The sequence below is a fragment of the Dendrobates tinctorius genome, unplaced genomic scaffold (genome assembly GCF_039654945.1).
Source record: "Dendrobates tinctorius isolate UK_male_01 unplaced genomic scaffold, ASM3965494v1 ptg000135l, whole genome shotgun sequence".
NCBI classification, from domain to species: Eukaryota; Metazoa; Chordata; class Amphibia; order Anura; family Dendrobatidae; genus Dendrobates; species Dendrobates tinctorius.
In genome coordinates this window covers 14,684,429-14,703,099 of record NW_027361803.1, presented here as the reverse complement: position 1 = coordinate 14,703,099, position 18,671 = coordinate 14,684,429, and the positions used below count along the sequence as shown (strand labels likewise).

At 44.0% G+C, this 18,671-nt stretch overlaps 1 protein-coding gene across 2 annotated transcripts in view; it reads right to left on the bottom strand.

The window, feature by feature from the left end:
* The window catches only part of WDR70 (WD repeat domain 70), a 319,614-nt gene that overhangs the window by 169,676 nt on the left and 131,267 nt on the right, over positions 1–18,671 (bottom strand). The window lies entirely within an intron of this gene.

Genomic DNA, 18,671 nt, shown 5'->3' with positions numbered 1-18,671 from the left:
CATCAAAACTATGAATTAACACATGTGGAATTATATAATTAACAAAAAAGTGTGAAACAACTGAAAAGATGTCTTATATTCTAGGTTCTGCAAAGTAGCCACCTTTTGCTTTGATTACTGCTTTGCACACTCTTGGCATTCTCTTGATCAGCTTCAAGAGGTAGTCACCGGAAATGGTCTTCCAACAGTCTTGAAGGAGTTCCCAGAGATGCTTAGCACTTGTTGGCCCTTTTGCCTTCACTCTGCGGTCCAGCTCACCACAAACCATCTCGATAGGGCTCAGGTCTGGTGACTGTGGAGGCCAGGTCATATGGCGTAGCACCCCATCACTCTCCTACTTGGTCAAATAGCCCTTACACAACCTGGAGGTGTGTTTGGGGTCATAGTCCTGTTGAAAAATAAATGATGGTCCAGCTAAACGCAAACCGGATGGAATAGCATGCCACTGCAAGATGCTGTGGTAGCCATGCTGGTTCAGTATGCCTTCAATTTTGAATAAATCCCCAACAGTGTCACCAGCAAAGCACCCCCACACCATCACACCTCCTCCATGCTTCACGGTGGAAACCAGGCATGTAGAGTCCATCCGTTCACCTTTTCTGCGTCGCACAAAGACACGGTGGTTGGAACCAAAGATCTCAAATTTGGACTCATCAGACCAAAGCACAGATTTCCACTGGTCTAATGTCCATTCCTTGTGTTCTTTAGCCCAAACAAGTCTCTTCTGCTTGTGGCCTGTCCTTAGCAGTGGTTTCCTAGCAGCTATTTTACCATGAAGGCCTGCTGCACAAAGTCTCCTCTTAGGCCTCTTTCACACTTCAGTTTTTTGTTTCAGTTAAAATCCGCCAAAAAGGCGGAAAAGCCGATCCTTTCCTAACTGATGGGAACGGATGGCACAGGATCCTTATTTTGACGGATCCGCAAAATGAAGATTTTTAAAGGAACCGCTGGCGAGAGAGAGAGAGAATTTTTTTCGTCTGCCAGAAAGGATTTCAGGGTTAATTTTCTCCCTGACTTCCTTTCTCCGGGCATGCGCAATGGAAAATGCGGATCCAACAACAAAAAAAACGTTGCAAGGTCCGTCCAGGCATGCCGGCGGATGAAAAAAATTTGGCGGATCCTCACAAAAACGGATCCAACGGATGGCCATTCGTCAAGATCCGCCAGTAATGCAACTCAATGGGGAAAAAACTGGATCCGCAAAAAAAATGGCGGATCCGTTTTTTTCAAAACCTGGCGGATTTTGACTGATGGTCAAAAACGGAAGTGTGAAAGAGGCCTTAGCAGTTGTTGCAGAGATGTGTCTTCTGCTAGAACTCTGTGTGGCATTGACCTGATCTCTAATCTGAGCTGCTGTTAACCTGCGATTTCTGAGGCTGGTGACTCGGATGAACTTATCCTCTGCAGCAGAGGTGACTCTTGGTCTTTCTTTCCTGGGGCGATCCTCATGTGAGCCAGTTTCTTTGTAGCGCTTGATGGTTTTTGCCACTGCACTTGGGGAAACTCAAAGTTTTCCCAATTTTTTCGGACTGACTGACCTTCATTTCTTAAAGTAATGATGGCCACTCGTTTTTCTTTACTTAGCTGCTTTTTTCTTGCCGTAATACAAATTCTAACAGTCTATTCAGTAGGACTATCAGCTGTGTATCCACCAGACTTCTGCACAACACAACTGATGGCCCCAACCCCTTTTATAAGGCAAGAAATCCCACTTATTAAACCTGACAGGGCACACCTGTGAATTGAAAACCATTTCTGGTGACTACGGGGACCGTGGTGACCGTGGGCAGCACGGTGGCTCAGTGGTTAGCGCTGCAGCCTTGCAGCGCTGGGGTCCTGGGTTCGAATCCCACCAAGGACAACATCTGCAAGGAGTTTGTATGTTCTCCCCGTGTTTGCGTTGGTTTCCTCCGGGTACTCCGGTTTCCTCCCACATTCTAAAGACATACTAATAGGGAATTTAGATTGTGAGCCCCATCGGGGACAGTGATGATAATGTGTGCAAACTGTAAAGCGCTGCGGAATATGTTAGCGCTATATAAAAATAAAGATTATTATTATTATTATTACTACCTCTTGAAGCTCATCAAGAGAATGCCGAGTGTGCAAAGCAGTAATCAAGCAAAAGGTGGCTACTTTAAAGAACCTAGAATATAATACATATAGTATTTTCAGTTGTTTCACACTTTTTTGTTAATTATATAATTCCACATGTGTTAATTCATAGTTATTAATTTTAAAATCTGTAATATCTTCTGTAAACCACTTGCAAGGTAATGTCAAAAGATTCGACATTTTTTTTCACGTACTGTGTCCCCAGATTGGGACCAAGCTGCAATACTATATACGGCCGCATGAGTGATGCTACTTTTAAAAGACAAAATACGTTTTTGTTTTGCATCTTAATCTCATTTATCCCTTTCAATACTGGAATTTCAGATAAATTTAAGGAACTCTATTGGCATGAGGTTAAAGGATTTGGCAATCAAAAGGTCTAGTATTTCCCAGAAGGCTTTTTTTCCCAATTCTTGAAGGCTTTCCTGGTGCAATTAAAGGCACGCACACATAGTTAGGAGAGCACAGAAAAGTCACACAAACATTCCAAAATAGTTGACTTTTAATTGTCGTCCTTTCCTGTCTGATCTGTCCCCATCACCCCGGGCAGGAACGCGGCCGTTCTCACGTTTGTAGGGAGCACACATGGTCTCTGAACATGTAGCTGGGATACCCTGGGTTGTATCACAGCGGCCGATCGTCGTTATTCTCCCCTTACCGCATCCATCAAAGAGCCGGGAGCGGATTTCACATCGGGTTCACGGAGAATTGTGAGCACAGAGTCATTCATCTCTCAGTCGCGTAATTATCACTAATCGTGTTTTCTTTTCATTGTTATTAAGGCGATTATGATAATGGGCTATGTGGACTGGCTAGCTCGTGGACAGGAGCACACGTTACCGCCGCCGCCACTTGTCACGTCCGGCTGACGCATACCATATTTCAAGGCTGCAAACTGGATCAGAACAGGAAATAGACATCAAAAATATTATTATATTGTATTAGATTTACATTTCTTCATACGTGAAGAATGTCCCAGAACCTGACGAGAATGGAAAAGATCTGCAGAAACTCACATCTACAGTGTACGGTGGGATTGTAAGCGTCTGCAAAATAAATGAGATCTTATCACCAATACTAAAATATACGAAAAAAAAAATATATCCTAGCATTTCTTGGCTTAATCACATTTTTCTTGGATTTTTTTTTGTCTTATATTACAAATAAAACGAAGAAATATGTAAAAGAAATCTCGGGAGATCAGTCATGTCTCTTGTCTGGCTGTGAGACAACTGGCTGCAGCAGGAGGCTCTCCCCCCTCAGCTCTTCAGCAGCACATAAGATCACTAAGCTGCACCCTGTGGGTAGAGGGGTCAGGACTTCAGTCACCACCAGAGATGAGATGAATCCCCTTATGTTCTTTGCAGAATTTCTACAAAAGCAACTTACCGGCAGAGGGGGCAACTAGATTTCTTCTTTAATAGAAATATTCGGGTCTAGATCTAGTATTGGTTTTAGCCCTTTAAAGAGAATCAGTCAGCAATTCTTTTTGCTATATAATCTGAGAGGACCATGATGTAGGGGCAGAGACCCCGATTCCGGCAATGTGTCACTTAGCAGCAGTTGTGATAGAATCACAGTTTTCTCTGCTGTTGACGTTGCCGAGCTCTGTATGCTGAGCCCTGTCTAACTCCGCCCGCACCACTGATTGGCAGCTTTCTGTGAATAACCCCGCCCACACTTCTGATTGGCAGCTTCCTGTGTGCAACCCTGCACACACTTCTGATTGGCAGCTTTCTCTGAACACCGTATATGGACAGAAAGTTGCCAATCAGAGGTGTGGGGGTGATTGGACTTGGAAGCACGAGACACCTAGTCCTGTAGTGATTAGCTCCTGTTGATAAAACGCTTATTTTATTGAAACACCAAAAACACAGCCCAATAAGTGACACATGGCTGGAATCAGGTTCTCTTCCCCTACATCACACTGATCTCTGATTACATACCGAATACTTGCTGACATATTTCCCTTTAGATGGGTTTTCCGGTTTCAATTGTTTTTTCTTTTTCCTGAAAACAAGCAATCTGAGTATTACTCGCCCTCCCCAGGGTTCTGATATCATCTGCAGTGCTGACGTAATGTCGCCGAGCTCAGGGGCTCCGAGAGCCTCATGCCGTCACTTTGGGTTCTCTCAGATGGCTGGGTCCCTGCCTTTGATGGGGGCTTGCACGCTGAGTCCACATATTTCCAAACACTTGATGTTGAATGTAATCAGCCATCATGTTCCTTTAACACCAGTCGGTGGATCGGTGCTCCACCCGCGGCTGCTAACCAGCTAAATCCCGCTGTCAATCTTTGAGAGCAGGATTTAACAGGCACCAGCAGGAAGCGCCCCTGTCACGTGATCAGGGGGGGCACCTAGGGCTGTCATGACAGTTGGGGGTCTGCTGATGACCCCTATGCATGTCATTAGGAGCCTCCTGTGAATGCTGGCATGTGGCTGGCGTTCATAAGAGATCATGATGCCTCTTATACAGTGCTGAAGCCCTGCTATTAATGTGTGGCAAAAGTGATCGGACGATTGCAGCATCATTCTCCTAAATTCAGTAAGTATAAAAAAATAAAAATAATATGAAAAACAAAAACACAAATGTTCAAATCACCCTCTTTTGTTCCAATAAAACAATTTACAAAAAAATACACATTTGCTATTGCTGAGTTCAGAAGTTTCTGATCTTTCAAAATATAAAAACAATTATTTTATTATTATTATTTTTTTATTTTTTTTTTTTACAAATTTTCAAGTTTTTTTTACCACCTAAATAAACTTTGAATTTTTTTTCCAGGTTTTCCAGTACAGTATATGGTAAAATTAATGGTGTCGTTCAAAAGTATAACTCGTCCCGCAAAGAAAAAAAAAAACAGAAAGTCCTCATACAGCTATGTGGCCAGAAAAATAAAAAAGTGTTATGGTGGTTGGAAGAAATGGAGAAAAAAAAAAGAAAAAAAAAAAACACGGAAAATTGCCGGGTAGTGAAGGGGTTTCTTTTTTTTTTTTTTAATTCTCAGTTGGAGACTTGCACAACACGTGATCCACTAATCACTCATGTAATTCACTGGCGGTCAATTGAATTATCGGTGGCCAGAATTACACTGGCTTTGGTCCTAATAGTCGCAGACATGGGGTCTATAGCTGGGCCCCTCACTCACATAGCAATTTATTGGGGCATTGAAAAAGAGCCGACAAGAAAAAAAAGGGGGAGAACTGAACATCTGTGTAACTAGTCAGCAACTAAGCGTTCAGTCAGCAGCTAAGCGTTCAGTCAGCAGCTAAGCGCTCAGTCAGCAGCTAAGCGCTCAGTCAGCAGCTATGCGTTCAGTCAGCAGCTAAGCGCTCAGTCAGCAGCTAAGCGCTCAGTCAGCAGCTAAGCGCTCAGTCAGCAGCTAAGCGTTCAGTCAGCAGCTAAGCGTTCAGTCAGCAGCTAAGCGTTCAGTCAGCAACTAAGCGTTCAGTCAGCAACTAAGCGTTCAGTCAGCAGCTAAGCGCTCAGTCAGCAGCTAAGCGTTCAGTCAGCAGCTAAGCGTTCAGTCAGCAGCTAAGCGTTCAGTCAGCAACTAAGCGTTCAGTCAGCAACTAAACGTTCAGTCAACAACTAAGCGTTCAGTCAGCAACTAAACGTTAAACAGCCGGGATCAGAGATATCTCCCATTCTGCTCACGGCAAAGGAAACTCCTCCAAACCTGGCGATTTTTCCCAGACCAGTCAATTTTCTTATGTGAATGGGGGCTTGAATTGCCCCTGACAAATGATATCAATGGTAAAAAAAAATTGGGTATGTAAAATTTCAGGGGAGGAGAAGCTGCTTCATTAAATATTGGCCAGCCATCTAATGTGTATGGGGGTCCCATGACCACATAAGGATCTGATGGTCGGAATTCAAATGCTTGGCTGGAGATTATTTTGGTAGCGAAGAACACAGAAATTCTTGGCCTGGAGAAGTAGGGAGAGACGGCGGTCACAACCAGCCTAGCAATGTCCTATCGGTCACAACCAGCCTAGCAATGTCCTATCACGGCGGACATCCCTCATCCCACCATCAATCCTAAAGAGTGATCGCTCGGCAGAATGAGGCGCAAGCTGAAGAATCCATAGGACAATGCTGCGATCTCCAGCTCACATCTGCTCCGCATATTTCCCGCTTTTGTGGCTGCCCCAAGAGCGATTCCCGGTCACTTAAAACACACTACAATGAATGAAATATTACTGGAGGAAGTTGGGGGGAGCTGGGACAAGTCCAACAATCAGAAAATGCAACCAGATCCAAGCCTATATATATATATATAAGCGATGATCTGCTCTGTGTGTGAAATAACATGGCGCCCTGTGGAGCTGCGGAGCTCAGGAAACCTGCTAAAGGCATGGAAAATATATGCAGCCCCTGTCCTCAGGAACATTAATTAGCCCACCCATTTAGAAATAGATGCTGGAGATATTTTATTGCAGGGGATAGAACGGGGAAATAAAACGAGAGGTCATCTACGGCTTGTGGAGGCTTTCCCACCGCAGTGCATATTGGCCTGGTGCTGACGAGGGGTCCTATTCACAGGTCCCAAATGATCGTCTGATAAAAGATGTTTTTAATTCACCCCCGACCACCCACTAAACAAGATAGTGCCAAGATGCCCAGTTCACTTGTCTCCATAGGTTTCTCCTGCTGTACAACCACATCAGAGAGATGCGGAACCCCCCCCCCCCCAAAAAAAAAAAAAAAAAAGAGTAACGTATGGAGTTTTGGAAAGGGGTTGTAAGGTTGAGACATCCCACATCCATCTTAATTAATATCTCTGCAAGGACACAACTGCAGTAATGATATCAATATGTACTGTACGCCATAATCACAGCTAGTGACTGGAGAGAGAGTACGCGCCTATTTTATATCGAAGTTATAAATATATGATCTTGAAGTCTTGCCGTTTTCACACTGAGCCTCATAACAGGCTGATCCTTCACCACTGCGGCCAGTGATGAGGAGGTATTTAGTTTGTTCTTCTAGTATAAAAACAAAATCTTAAATTCTTGCAGTTGTCAGACGTTTTGCCTTTTTCACCCAGAACCTTATAATAGGCTGACACCTCCGGTTTTGTAGAAATCACTTCTCAGCAGTCATTTCATTAATATCCCAGAAAGGATTACAAGGCAAGTTATCATCTATACATAGGATAGGATTATACACTTTTTCTTAACGCTGCATCACTATTTTTCTGAATTTACATGTGGGATGTGGAGGCTATAATTTATTTTAATTTTTTAGATAAAGCACTATTTCATTCACACAGATCACATCTCAGCAGACAGGAGCGCACAGCTCAGCAGACAGGAGCGCACAGCTCAGCAGACCGGAGCGCACAGCTCAGCAGACAGGAGCGCACAGCTCAGCAGACCGGAGCGCACAGCTCAGCAGACAGGAGAACACAGCTCAGCAGACAGGAGCGCTCAGCTCAGCAGACAGGAGCGCACAGCTCAGCAGACAGGAGCGCTCAGCTCAGCAGACAGGAGCGCACAGCTCAGCAGACCGGAGCGCACAGCTCAGCAGACAGGAGCGCACAGCTCAGCAGACAGGAGCGCACAGCTCAGCAGACAGGAGCGCACCCCTCAGCAGACAGGAGCGCACAGCTCAGCAGACAGGAGCGCTCAGCTCAGCAGACAGGAGCCAGTAGTTTTTAGCAGAATTGCAGAGTGAATAATGAGTTAAGGGGAAAGAATCAGACATGGCCCATAAGTGGAGAAAGAAGCAGATTTCTCTGATAATTATTACTCACTTGTACTATTGATTTATGCAATGTTTGCTAACACAACAGTAAACACTGAAGCAAAAATTTTATAAATCCATTAATATCTAAAACAAAAAAGGCCAGAACTAAAAGGGATACTACGAACAAATATTTAAATTGGAAAAACAATGAAAGTAATACATCCAAATCATGATTATAATCTTTATTGATACAAATCACAACAATAGTTAAAAAACTAGATACAACTGGAAGAAAATAACATCTCTCCCCCAGGGGCCAAATGCGAAAGATAATCCAAAAATCAAGAAGTACAAGATAAAGAGACATACAATTAAAATCACGGGATTAGATATATGTCCATATAACTCAATTTGATCATATTCCTGCCAAAATGTGGCAGCAATAATGTGGAAAAAAATCCTACATGGAATAGAACAGGATAAACACAAACAGAGGTCTCCGAACAATAGACTAAAAGCCAAAAAAATCAAAATACAAATGAAGAATAAACGCAAAATGACAAGAAATGAGATATATCCCAATGAAAGATTGGATCAACCCTCTAGTACACAACCTCCTGAAGAAGCTGATGCGAAACGCGAATTGGGATTCTGTACTTCCCATTCCCCCAGGTTGATCCAATCTTTCATTGATATATATATATATATCTCAGCCAAAGAATCAAAATACAAATGCAGAAAAACTCAAATTAACAAGAAATGAGATATATCCCATTGAATCAACACTCTAGTACACCTTCTCCTGAAGAAGCTGATGCGAAACGAGCAAGTATTTCTGCATTTAATAATTACATAGATACTTCTGGCGATAATTTGCGATTAGACTCATGAGCGCGAGAAAGACGGCACAATGTGGAGTGCAGAACCTCAGCCACTTTATGGGCCGCCATATTGTAAGGTTTTTTTTTTCTAAGGCTTGTAACATGGCATCTAATAGATGGATTTTCCTGCTGGATTTTCTTTGACAAAACTTCATGTTTTGGTATGAAATCACACAAAAGGTACAGTAGGGTTCCACCGTCCATGGGGCCATACAGGTTGAACGCAGCCGTAATAGGGCCGTGGTATGAGGGACCTCTCTGGACACAATAGGAAACACTGTTTTTATGGGCGTCAAAACAACAGTGTCGGAAAGCCTCGCAACATGGAGGTAAACTGATAAACAGCCCAAATTTTCTTATTTATAGATCTAAGACATGTTTGAAAAAAAAAAAAAAAAAAAAAAATCTCATATCAAAACAGAGACTTTGCCAGAAGAAAACCGCTCGTAAAAGTCATACGAGTTATTTCTCTTTTCCTGGAGTCAAACGACTCAAATTCACATGCTAAAATGGAAGAAAAAAATGTTTATAAAATGGAAAGAGGGAGGCATATCTAAAGAAGAATATAGTGCTGTCTGCAGAACCTGCAGGGCACAAATCAGATTATCTAAAGCTGAAAATGAATTGAGGCTTGCAAGAGATGTCAAAAGCAATATTAAAGGATTTTGGGGATATGTCAAAAGTAAAAGAAAAGTCAAAGATGCTATAGGATTTTTACAGGATGAAAATGATGAAATGGTAAGACAGGATGTTGAGAAGGCTGAACTTTTAAATTCCTATTTTGCATCTGTTTTCTCTCAGAAAGGAAATGTAGCATCAACTGTTATTTACTGTCCTATTAAGGGAATAGAAGAATCCAGGATATCTATAAACAGAAAGATAGTGAGGAAACACTTAGCTAACCTAAATGAATTCAAGTCTCCAGGTCAAGATGAATTACACCCCAGAGTACTGAAGGAGATAGCAGAAGAAATTTTTGAACCCCTCTCCATAATCTTTGAAAATTCTTGGAGAACAGGAGAAGTGCCAGAAGACTGGAGAAGAGCAAATGTTGTTCCTATCTTCAAAAAGGGGAAGAAGGTGGACCCAGGCAACTATAGGCCGGTGAGTCTGACTTCTATACCAGGAAAGATCTTTGAACAAATTATTAAACAACATGTATGTCAATACCTGGATAAGAATGAAGTGATTAAACAGAGTCAGCATGGGTTTGTAACTAATAAGTCATGTCAGACTAACTTAATTTCCTTCTATGATGGTATCACTGATTGGGTGGATCAAGGAAATGCTGTAGATATAGTATATCTTGACTTCAGCAAAGCATTTGACAAAGTCTCTCATACAATCCTTATTGAAAAAATGACTAAGTATGGAATGGACAAGGCAACTGTTAGGTGGATTCATAACTGGCTTAGTGATCGGACCCAAAGAGTGGTCGTAAATGGCTGCACATCCAGTTGGAAGAATGTCTCAAGTGGGGTACCTCAGGGCTCTGTCCTGGGCCCTGTATTGTTCAACATCTTTATCAACGATTTAGATGAAGGAATTGAGGGTAAACTGATTAAATTTGCTGATGACACAAAGCTAGGAGGGATAGCTAATACTAGAGAAGAGAGAGAGAGGATTCAAAAAGATTTAAATAAACTGGAGAAGTGGGCAGCAACTAACAGAATGGTTTTTAACAGGGAGAAATGCAAAGTACTACATCTGGGCAATAAAAATGAAAAAAGCAGATATAGAATGGGAGGAATAGGGCTAAGTGACAGCACATGTGAAAAAGACTTGGGTATACTAATAGATCACAGACTGAATATGAGTCAACAGTGTGATGCAGCAGCAAAAAAGGCAAATGCAATTCTAGGATGTATTAACAGAAGCATACAGTCTAGATCACGTGAAGTCATTATTTCCCTCTACTCCTCTTTGGTCAGACCTCATCTGGAATATTGTGTCCAGTTTTGGGCACCACATTTTAAAAAAGACATCAACAAACTGGAGCAAGTTCAGAAAAGAGCGACCAGAATGGTGACCGGTCTGCAAACCCTGTCTTATGAGGAAAGGTTGCAGGATTTGGGAATGTTTAGTTTGCAAAAGAGAAGACTGAGAGGAGACTTAATAGCTGTCTACAAATATCTAAAGGGCTGTCACATTGTAGAAGGATCAACTTTATTCTCATTTGCACAAGGAAAGACTAGAAGCAATGGGATGAAACTGAATGGGAGGAGACACAAATTAGATATTAGAAAAAACTTTTTGACAGTTAGAGTGATCAATGAGTGGAACAGGCTGCCACGAGAAGTGGTGAGTTCTCCTTCAATGGAAGTCTTCAAACAGAGGCTGGACAGACATCTGACTGGGATGATTTAGCGAATCCTGCTTTGAGCAGGGGGTTGGACCAGATGGCCCAGGAGATCCCTTCCAACTCTACGATTCTATGATTCTAAGCGATGATCTGCTCTGTGTGTGAAATAACATGGCGCCCTGTGGAGCTGCGGAGCTCAGGAAACCTGCTAAAGGCATGGAAAATATATGCAGCCCCTGTCCTCAGGAACATTAATTAGCCCACCCATTTAGAAATAGATGCTGGAGATATTTTATTGCAGGGGATAGAACGGGGAAATAAAACGAGAGGTCATCTACGGCTTGTGGAGGCTTTCCCACCGCAGTGCATATTGGCCTGGTGCTGACGAGGGGTCCTATTCACAGGTCCCAAACGATCGTCTGATAAAAGATGTTTTTAATTCATCCCCGACCACCCACTAAACAAGATAGTGCCAAGATGCCCAGTTCACTTGTCTCCATAGGTTTCTCCTGCTGTACAACCACATCAGAGAGAGAGTACGCGCCTATTTTATATCGAATTTATAAATATATAATCTTGAAGTCTTGCAGTTTTCACACTGAGCCTCATAACAGGCTGATCCTTCACCACTGCGGCCAGTGATGAGGAGGTATTTAGTTTGTTCTTCTAGTATAAAAACAAAATCTTAAATTCTTGCAGTTGTCAGACGTTTTGCCTTTTTCACCCAGAACCTTATAATAGGCTGACACCTCCGGTTTTGTAGAAATCACTTCTCAGCAGTCATTTCATTAATATCCCAGAAAGGATTACAAGGCAAGTTATCATCTATACATAGGATAGGATTATACACTTTTTCTTAACGCTGCATCACTATTTTTCTGAATTTACATGTGGGATGTGGAGGCTATAATTTATTTTAATTTTTTTTTTCATTCCCACAGATCACAGCTCAGCAGACTTAGAAGCGCACAGCTCAGCAGACAGGAGCGCACAGCTCAGCAGATAGGAGCTCACAGCTCAGCAGACAGGAGCGCACAGCTCACCCGACAGGAGCGCACAGCTCAGCAGACAGGAGCGCACAGCTCAGCAGACAGGAGCGCACAGCTCAGCAGACAGGAGCGCACAGCTCAGCAGATAGGAGCTCACAGCTCAGCAGACAGGAGCGCACAGCTCAGCAGACAGGAGCGCACAGCTCAGCAGACAGGAGCGCACAGCTCAGCAGACAGGAGCTCACAGCTCAGCAGACAGGAGCACACAGCTCACCCGACAGGAGCGCACAGCTCAGCAGACAGGAGCGCACAGCTCAGCAGACAGGAGCGCACAGCTCAGCAGACAGGAGCGCACAGCTCAGCAGACAGGAGCTCACAGCTCAGCAGACAGGAGCACACAGCTCAGCAGACAGGAGCGCACAGCTCAGCAGACAGGAGCGCACAGCTCAGCAGACAGGAGCGCACAGCTCAGCAGACAGGAGCGCACAGCTCAGCAGACAAGAAAGCACAGCTCAGCAGACAGGAGCACACAGCTCAGCAGACAGGAGCGCACAGCTCAGCAGACAGGAGCGCACAGCTCAGCAGACAGGAGCGCACAGCTCAGCAGACAGGAGCGCACAGCTCAGCAGACAGGAGCGCTCAGCTCAGCAGACAGGAGCGCACAGCTCAGCAGACAGGAGCGCTCAGCTCAGCAGACAGGAGCGCACAGCTCAGCAGACAGGAGCGCACAGCTCAGCAGACCGGAGCGCACAGCTCAGCAGACAGGAGCGCACAGCTCAGCAGACAGGAGCGCACAGCTCAGCAGACAGGAGCGCACAGCTCAGCAGACAGGAGCGCACAGCTCAGCAGACAGGAGCGCACAGCTCAGCAGACAGGAGCGCACCCCTCAGCAGACAGGAGCGCTCAGCTCAGCAGACAGGAGCCAGTAGTTTTTAGCAGAATTGCAGAGTGAATAATGAGTTAAGGGGAAAGAATCAGACATGGCCCATAAGTGGAGAAAGAAGCAGATTTCTCTGATAATTATTACTCACTTGTACTATTGATTTATGCAATGTTTGCTAACACAACAGTAAACACTGAAGCAAAAATTTTATAAATCCATTAATATCTAAAACAAAAAAGGCCAGAACTAAAAGGGATACTACGAACAAATATTTAAATTGGAAAAACAATGAAAGTAATACATCCAAATCATGATTATAATCTTTATTGATACAAATCACAACAATAGTTAAAAAACTAGATACAACTGGAAGAAAATAACATCTCTCCCCCAGGGGCCAAATGCGAAAGATAATCCAAAAATCAAGAAGTACAAGATAAAGAGACATACAATTAAAATCACGGGATTAGATATATGTCCATATAACTCAATTTGATCATATTCCTGCCAAAATGTGGCAGCAATAATGTGGAAAAAAATCCTACATGGAATAGAACAGGATAAACACAAACAGAGGTCTCCGAACAATAGACTAAAAGCCAAAAAAATCAAAATACAAATGAAGAATAAACGCAAAATGACAAGAAATGAGATATATCCCAATGAAAGATTGGATCAACCCTCTAGTACACAACCTCCTGAAGAAGCTGATGCGAAACGCGAATTGGGATTCTGTACTTCCCATTCCCCCAGGTTGATCCAATCTTTCATTGATATATATATATATCTCAGCCAAAGAATCAAAATACAAATGCAGAAAAACTCAAATTAACAAGAAATGAGATATATCCCATTGAATCAACACTCTAGTACACCTTCTCCTGAAGAAGCTGATGCGAAACGAGCAAGTATTTCTGCATTTAATAATTACATAGATACTTCTGGCGATAATTTGCGATTAGACTCATGAGCGCGAGAAAGACGGCACAATGTGGAGTGCAGAACCTCAGCCACTTTATGGGCCGCCATATTGTAAGGTTTTTTTTTTTCTAAGGCTTGTAACATGGCATCTAATAGATGGATTTTCCTGCTGGATTTTCTTTGACAAAACTTCATGTTTTGGTATGAAATCACACAAAAGGTACAGTAGGGTTCCACCGTCCATGGGGCCATACAGGTTGAACGCAGCCGTAATAGGGCCGTGGTATGAGGGACCTCTCTGGACACAATAGGAAACACTGTTTTTATGGGCGTCAAAACAACAGTGTCGGAAAGCCTCGCAACATGGAGGTAAACTGATAAACAGCCCAAATTTTCTTATTTATAGATCTAAGACATGTTTGAAAAAAAAAAAATCTCATATCAAAACAGAGACTTTGCCAGAAGAAAACCGCTCGTAAAAGTCATACGAGTTATTTCTCTTTTCCTGGAGTCAAACGACTCAAATTCACATGCTAAAATGGAAGAAAAAAATGTTTATAAAATGGAAAGAGGGAGGCATATCTAAAGAAGAATATAGTGCTGTCTGCAGAACCTGCAGGGCACAAATCAGATTAGCTAAAGCTGAAAATGAATTGAGGCTTGCAAGAGATGTCAAAAGCAATATTAAAGGATTTTGGGGATATGTCAAAAGTAAAAGAAAAGTCAAAGATGCTATAGGATTTTTACAGGATGAAAATGATGAAATGGTAAGACAGGATGTTGAGAAGGCTGAACTTTTAAATTCCTATTTTGCATCTGTTTTCTCTCAGAAAGGAAATGTAGCATCAACTGTTATTTACTGTCCTATTAAGGGAATAGAAGAATCCAGGATATCTATAAACAGAAAGATAGTGAGGAAACACTTAGCTAACCTAAATGAATTCAAGTCTCCAGGTCAAGATGAATTACACCCCAGAGTACTGAAGGAGATAGCAGAAGAAATTTTTGAACCCCTCTCCATAATCTTTGAAAATTCTTGGAGAACAGGAGAAGTGCCAGAAGACTGGAGAAGAGCAAATGTTGTTCCTATCTTCAAAAAGGGGAAGAAGGTGGACCCAGGCAACTATAGGCCGGTGAGTCTGACTTCTATACCAGGAAAGATCTTTGAACAAATTATTAAACAACATGTATGTCAATACCTGGATAAGAATGAAGTGATTAAACAGAGTCAGCATGGGTTTGTAACTAATAAGTCATGTCAGACTAACTTAATTTCCTTCTATGATGGTATCACTGATTGGGTGGATCAAGGAAATGCTGTAGATATAGTATATCTTGACTTCAGCAAAGCATTTGACAAAGTCTCTCATACAATCCTTATTGAAAAAATGACTAAGTATGGAATGGACAAGGCAACTGTTAGGTGGATTCATAACTGGCTTAGTGATCGGACCCAAAGAGTGGTCGTAAATGGCTGCACATCCAGTTGGAAGAATGTCTCAAGTGGGGTACCACAGGGCTCTGTCCTGGGCCCTGTATTGTTCAACATCTTTATCAACGATTTAGATGAAGGAATTGAGGGTAAACTGATTAAATTTGCTGATGACACAAAGCTAGGAGGGATAGCTAATACTAGAGAAGAGAGAGAGAGGATTCAAAAAGATTTAAATAAACTGGAGAAGTGGGCAGCAACTAACAGAATGGTTTTTAACAGGGAGAAATGCAAAGTACTACATCTGGGCAATAAAAATGAAAAAAGCAGATATAGAATGGGAGGAATAGGGCTAAGTGACAGCACATGTGAAAAAGACTTGGGTATACTAATAGATCACAGACTGAATATGAGTCAACAGTGTGATGCAGCAGCAAAAAAGGCAAATGCAATTCTAGGATGTATTAACAGAAGCATACAGTCTAGATCACGTGAAGTCATTATTTCCCTCTACTCCTCTTTGGTCAGACCTCATCTGGAATATTGTGTCCAGTTTTGGGCACCACATTTTAAAAAAGACATCAACAAACTGGAGCAAGTTCAGAAAAGAGCGACCAGAATGGTGACCGGTCTGCAAACCCTGTCTTATGAGGAAAGGTTGCAGGATTTGGGAATGTTTAGTTTGCAAAAGAGAAGACTGAGAGGAGACTTAATAGCTGTCTACAAATATCTAAAGGGCTGTCACATTGTAGAAGGATCAACTTTATTCTCATTTGCACAAGGAAAGACTAGAAGCAATGGGATGAAACTGAATGGGAGGAGACACAAATTAGATATTAGAAAAAACTTTTTGACAGTTAGAGTGATCAATGAGTGGAACAGGCTGCCACGAGAAGTGGTGAGTTCTCCTTCAATGGAAGTCTTCAAACAGAGGCTGGACAGACATCTGACTGGGATGATTTAGCGAATCCTGCTTTGAGCAGGGGGTTGGACCAGATGGCCCAGGAGATCCCTTCCAACTCTACGATTCTATGATTCTAAGCGATGATCTGCTCTGTGTGTGAAATAACATGGCGCCCTGTGGAGCTGCGGAGCTCAGGAAACCTGCTAAAGGCATGGAAAATATATGCAGCCCCTGTCCTCAGGAACATTAATTAGCCCACCCATTTAGAAATAGATGCTGGAGATATTTTATTGCAGGGGATAGAACGGGGAAATAAAACGAGAGGTCATCTACGGCTTGTGGAGGCTTTCCCACCGCAGTGCATATTGGCCTGGTGCTGACGAGGGGTCCTATTCACAGGTCCCAAACGATCGTCTGATAAAAGATGTTTTTAATTCATCCCCGACCACCCACTAAACAAGATAGTGCCAAGATGCCCAGTTCACTTGTCTCCATAGGTTTCTCCTGCTGTACAACCACATCAGAGAGAGAGTACGCGCCTATTTTATATCGAATTTATAAATATATAATCTTGAAGTCTTGCAGTTTTCACACTGAGCCTCATAACAGGCTGATCCTTCACCACTGCGGCCAGTGATGAGGAGGTATTTAGTTTGTTCTTCTAGTATAAAAACAAAATCTTAAATTCTTGCAGTTGTCAGACGTTTTGCCTTTTTCACCCAGAACCTTATAATAGGCTGACACCTCCGGTTTTGTAGAAATCACTTCTCAGCAGTCATTTCATTAATATCCCAGAAAGGATTACAAGGCAAGTTATCATCTATACATAGGATAGGATTATACACTTTTTCTTAACGCTGCATCACTATTTTTCTGAATTTACATGTGGGATGTGGAGGCTATAATTTATTTTAATTTTTTTTTTCATTCCCACAGATCACAGCTCAGCAGACTTAGAAGCGCACAGCTCAGCAGACAGGAGCGCACAGCTCAGCAGACAGGAGCGCACAGCTCAGCAGACAGGAGCGCACAGCTCAGCAGATAGGAGCTCACAGCTCAGCAGACAGTAGCACACAGCTCACCCGACAGGAGCGCACAGCTCAGCAGACAGGAGCGCACAGCTCAGCAGACAGGAGCGCACAGCTCAGCAGACAGGAGCGCACAGCTCAGCAGACAGGAGCGCACAGCTCAGCAGACAGGAGCTCACAGCTCAGCAGACAGGAGCGCACAGCTCAGCAGACAGGAGCGCACAGCTCAGCAGACAGGAGCGCACAGCTCAGCAGACAGGAGCGCACAGCTCAGCAGACAGGAGCGCACAGCTCAGCAGACAAGAAAGCACAGCTCAGCAGACAGGAGCACACAGCTCAGCAGACAGGAGCACACAGCTCAGCAGACAGGAGCGCACAGCTCAGCAGACAGGAGCGCACAGCTCAGCAGACAGGAGCGCACAGCTCAGCAGACAGGAGCGCACAGCTCAGCAGACAGGAGCGCACAGCTCAGCAGACAGGAGCGCACAGCTCAGCAGACAGGAGCGCACAGCTCAGCAGACAAGAACGCACAGCTCAGCAGACAGGAGCGCACAGCTCAACAGACAGGAGCGCACAGCTCAGCAGACAGGAGCGCACAGCTCAGCAGACAGGAGCGCACAGCTCAGCAGACAAAAACGCACAGCTCAGCAGACAAAAACGCACAGCTCAGCAGACAGGAGCCCACAGCTCAGCAGACAGGAGCGCACAGCTCAGCAGACAGGAGCGCACAGCTCAGCAGACAGGAGCGCACAGCTCAGCAGACAAGAACGAACAGCTCAGCAGACAGGAGCACACAGCTCAGCAGACAGGAGAACATATCTCTGAAGATAGGAGCACACAGCTCAGCAGACAGGAGCGCACAGCTCAGCAGACAGGAGAACATATCTCTGAAGATAGGAGCACACAGCTCAGCAGACAGGAGCGCACAGCTCAGCAGACAGGAGCGCACTGCTCAGCAGACAGGAGAACATATCTCTGAAGATAGGAGCACACAGCTCAGCAGACAGGAGCGCAGAGCTCCGCAGACAGGAGCGCGCACAGCTCAGCAGACAGGAGCGCGCACAGCTCAGCAGACAGGAGCGCACAGCTCAGCAGACAGGAGCGCACAGCTCAGCAGACAGGAGCGCACCCCTCAGCAGACAGGAGCGCACAGCTCAGCAGACAGGAGCGCACAGCTCAGCAGACAGGAACGCACAGCTCAGCAGACAGGAACGCACAGCTCAGCAGACAGGAGAACACAGCTCAGCAGACAGGAGAACACATCTCTGAAGACAGGAGCGCACAGCTCAGCAGACAGGAGAACACAGCTCAGCAGACAGAAGCGCACAGCTCAGCAGACAGGAACGCACAGCTCAGCAGACAGGAGAACACAGCTCAGCAGACAGGAGAACACATCTCTGAAGACAGGAGCGCACAGCTCAGCAGACAGGAGAACACAGCTCAGCAGACAGAAGCGCACAGCTCAGCAGACAGAAGCGCACAGCTCAGCAGACCGGAGCGCACAGCTCAGCAGACCGGAGCG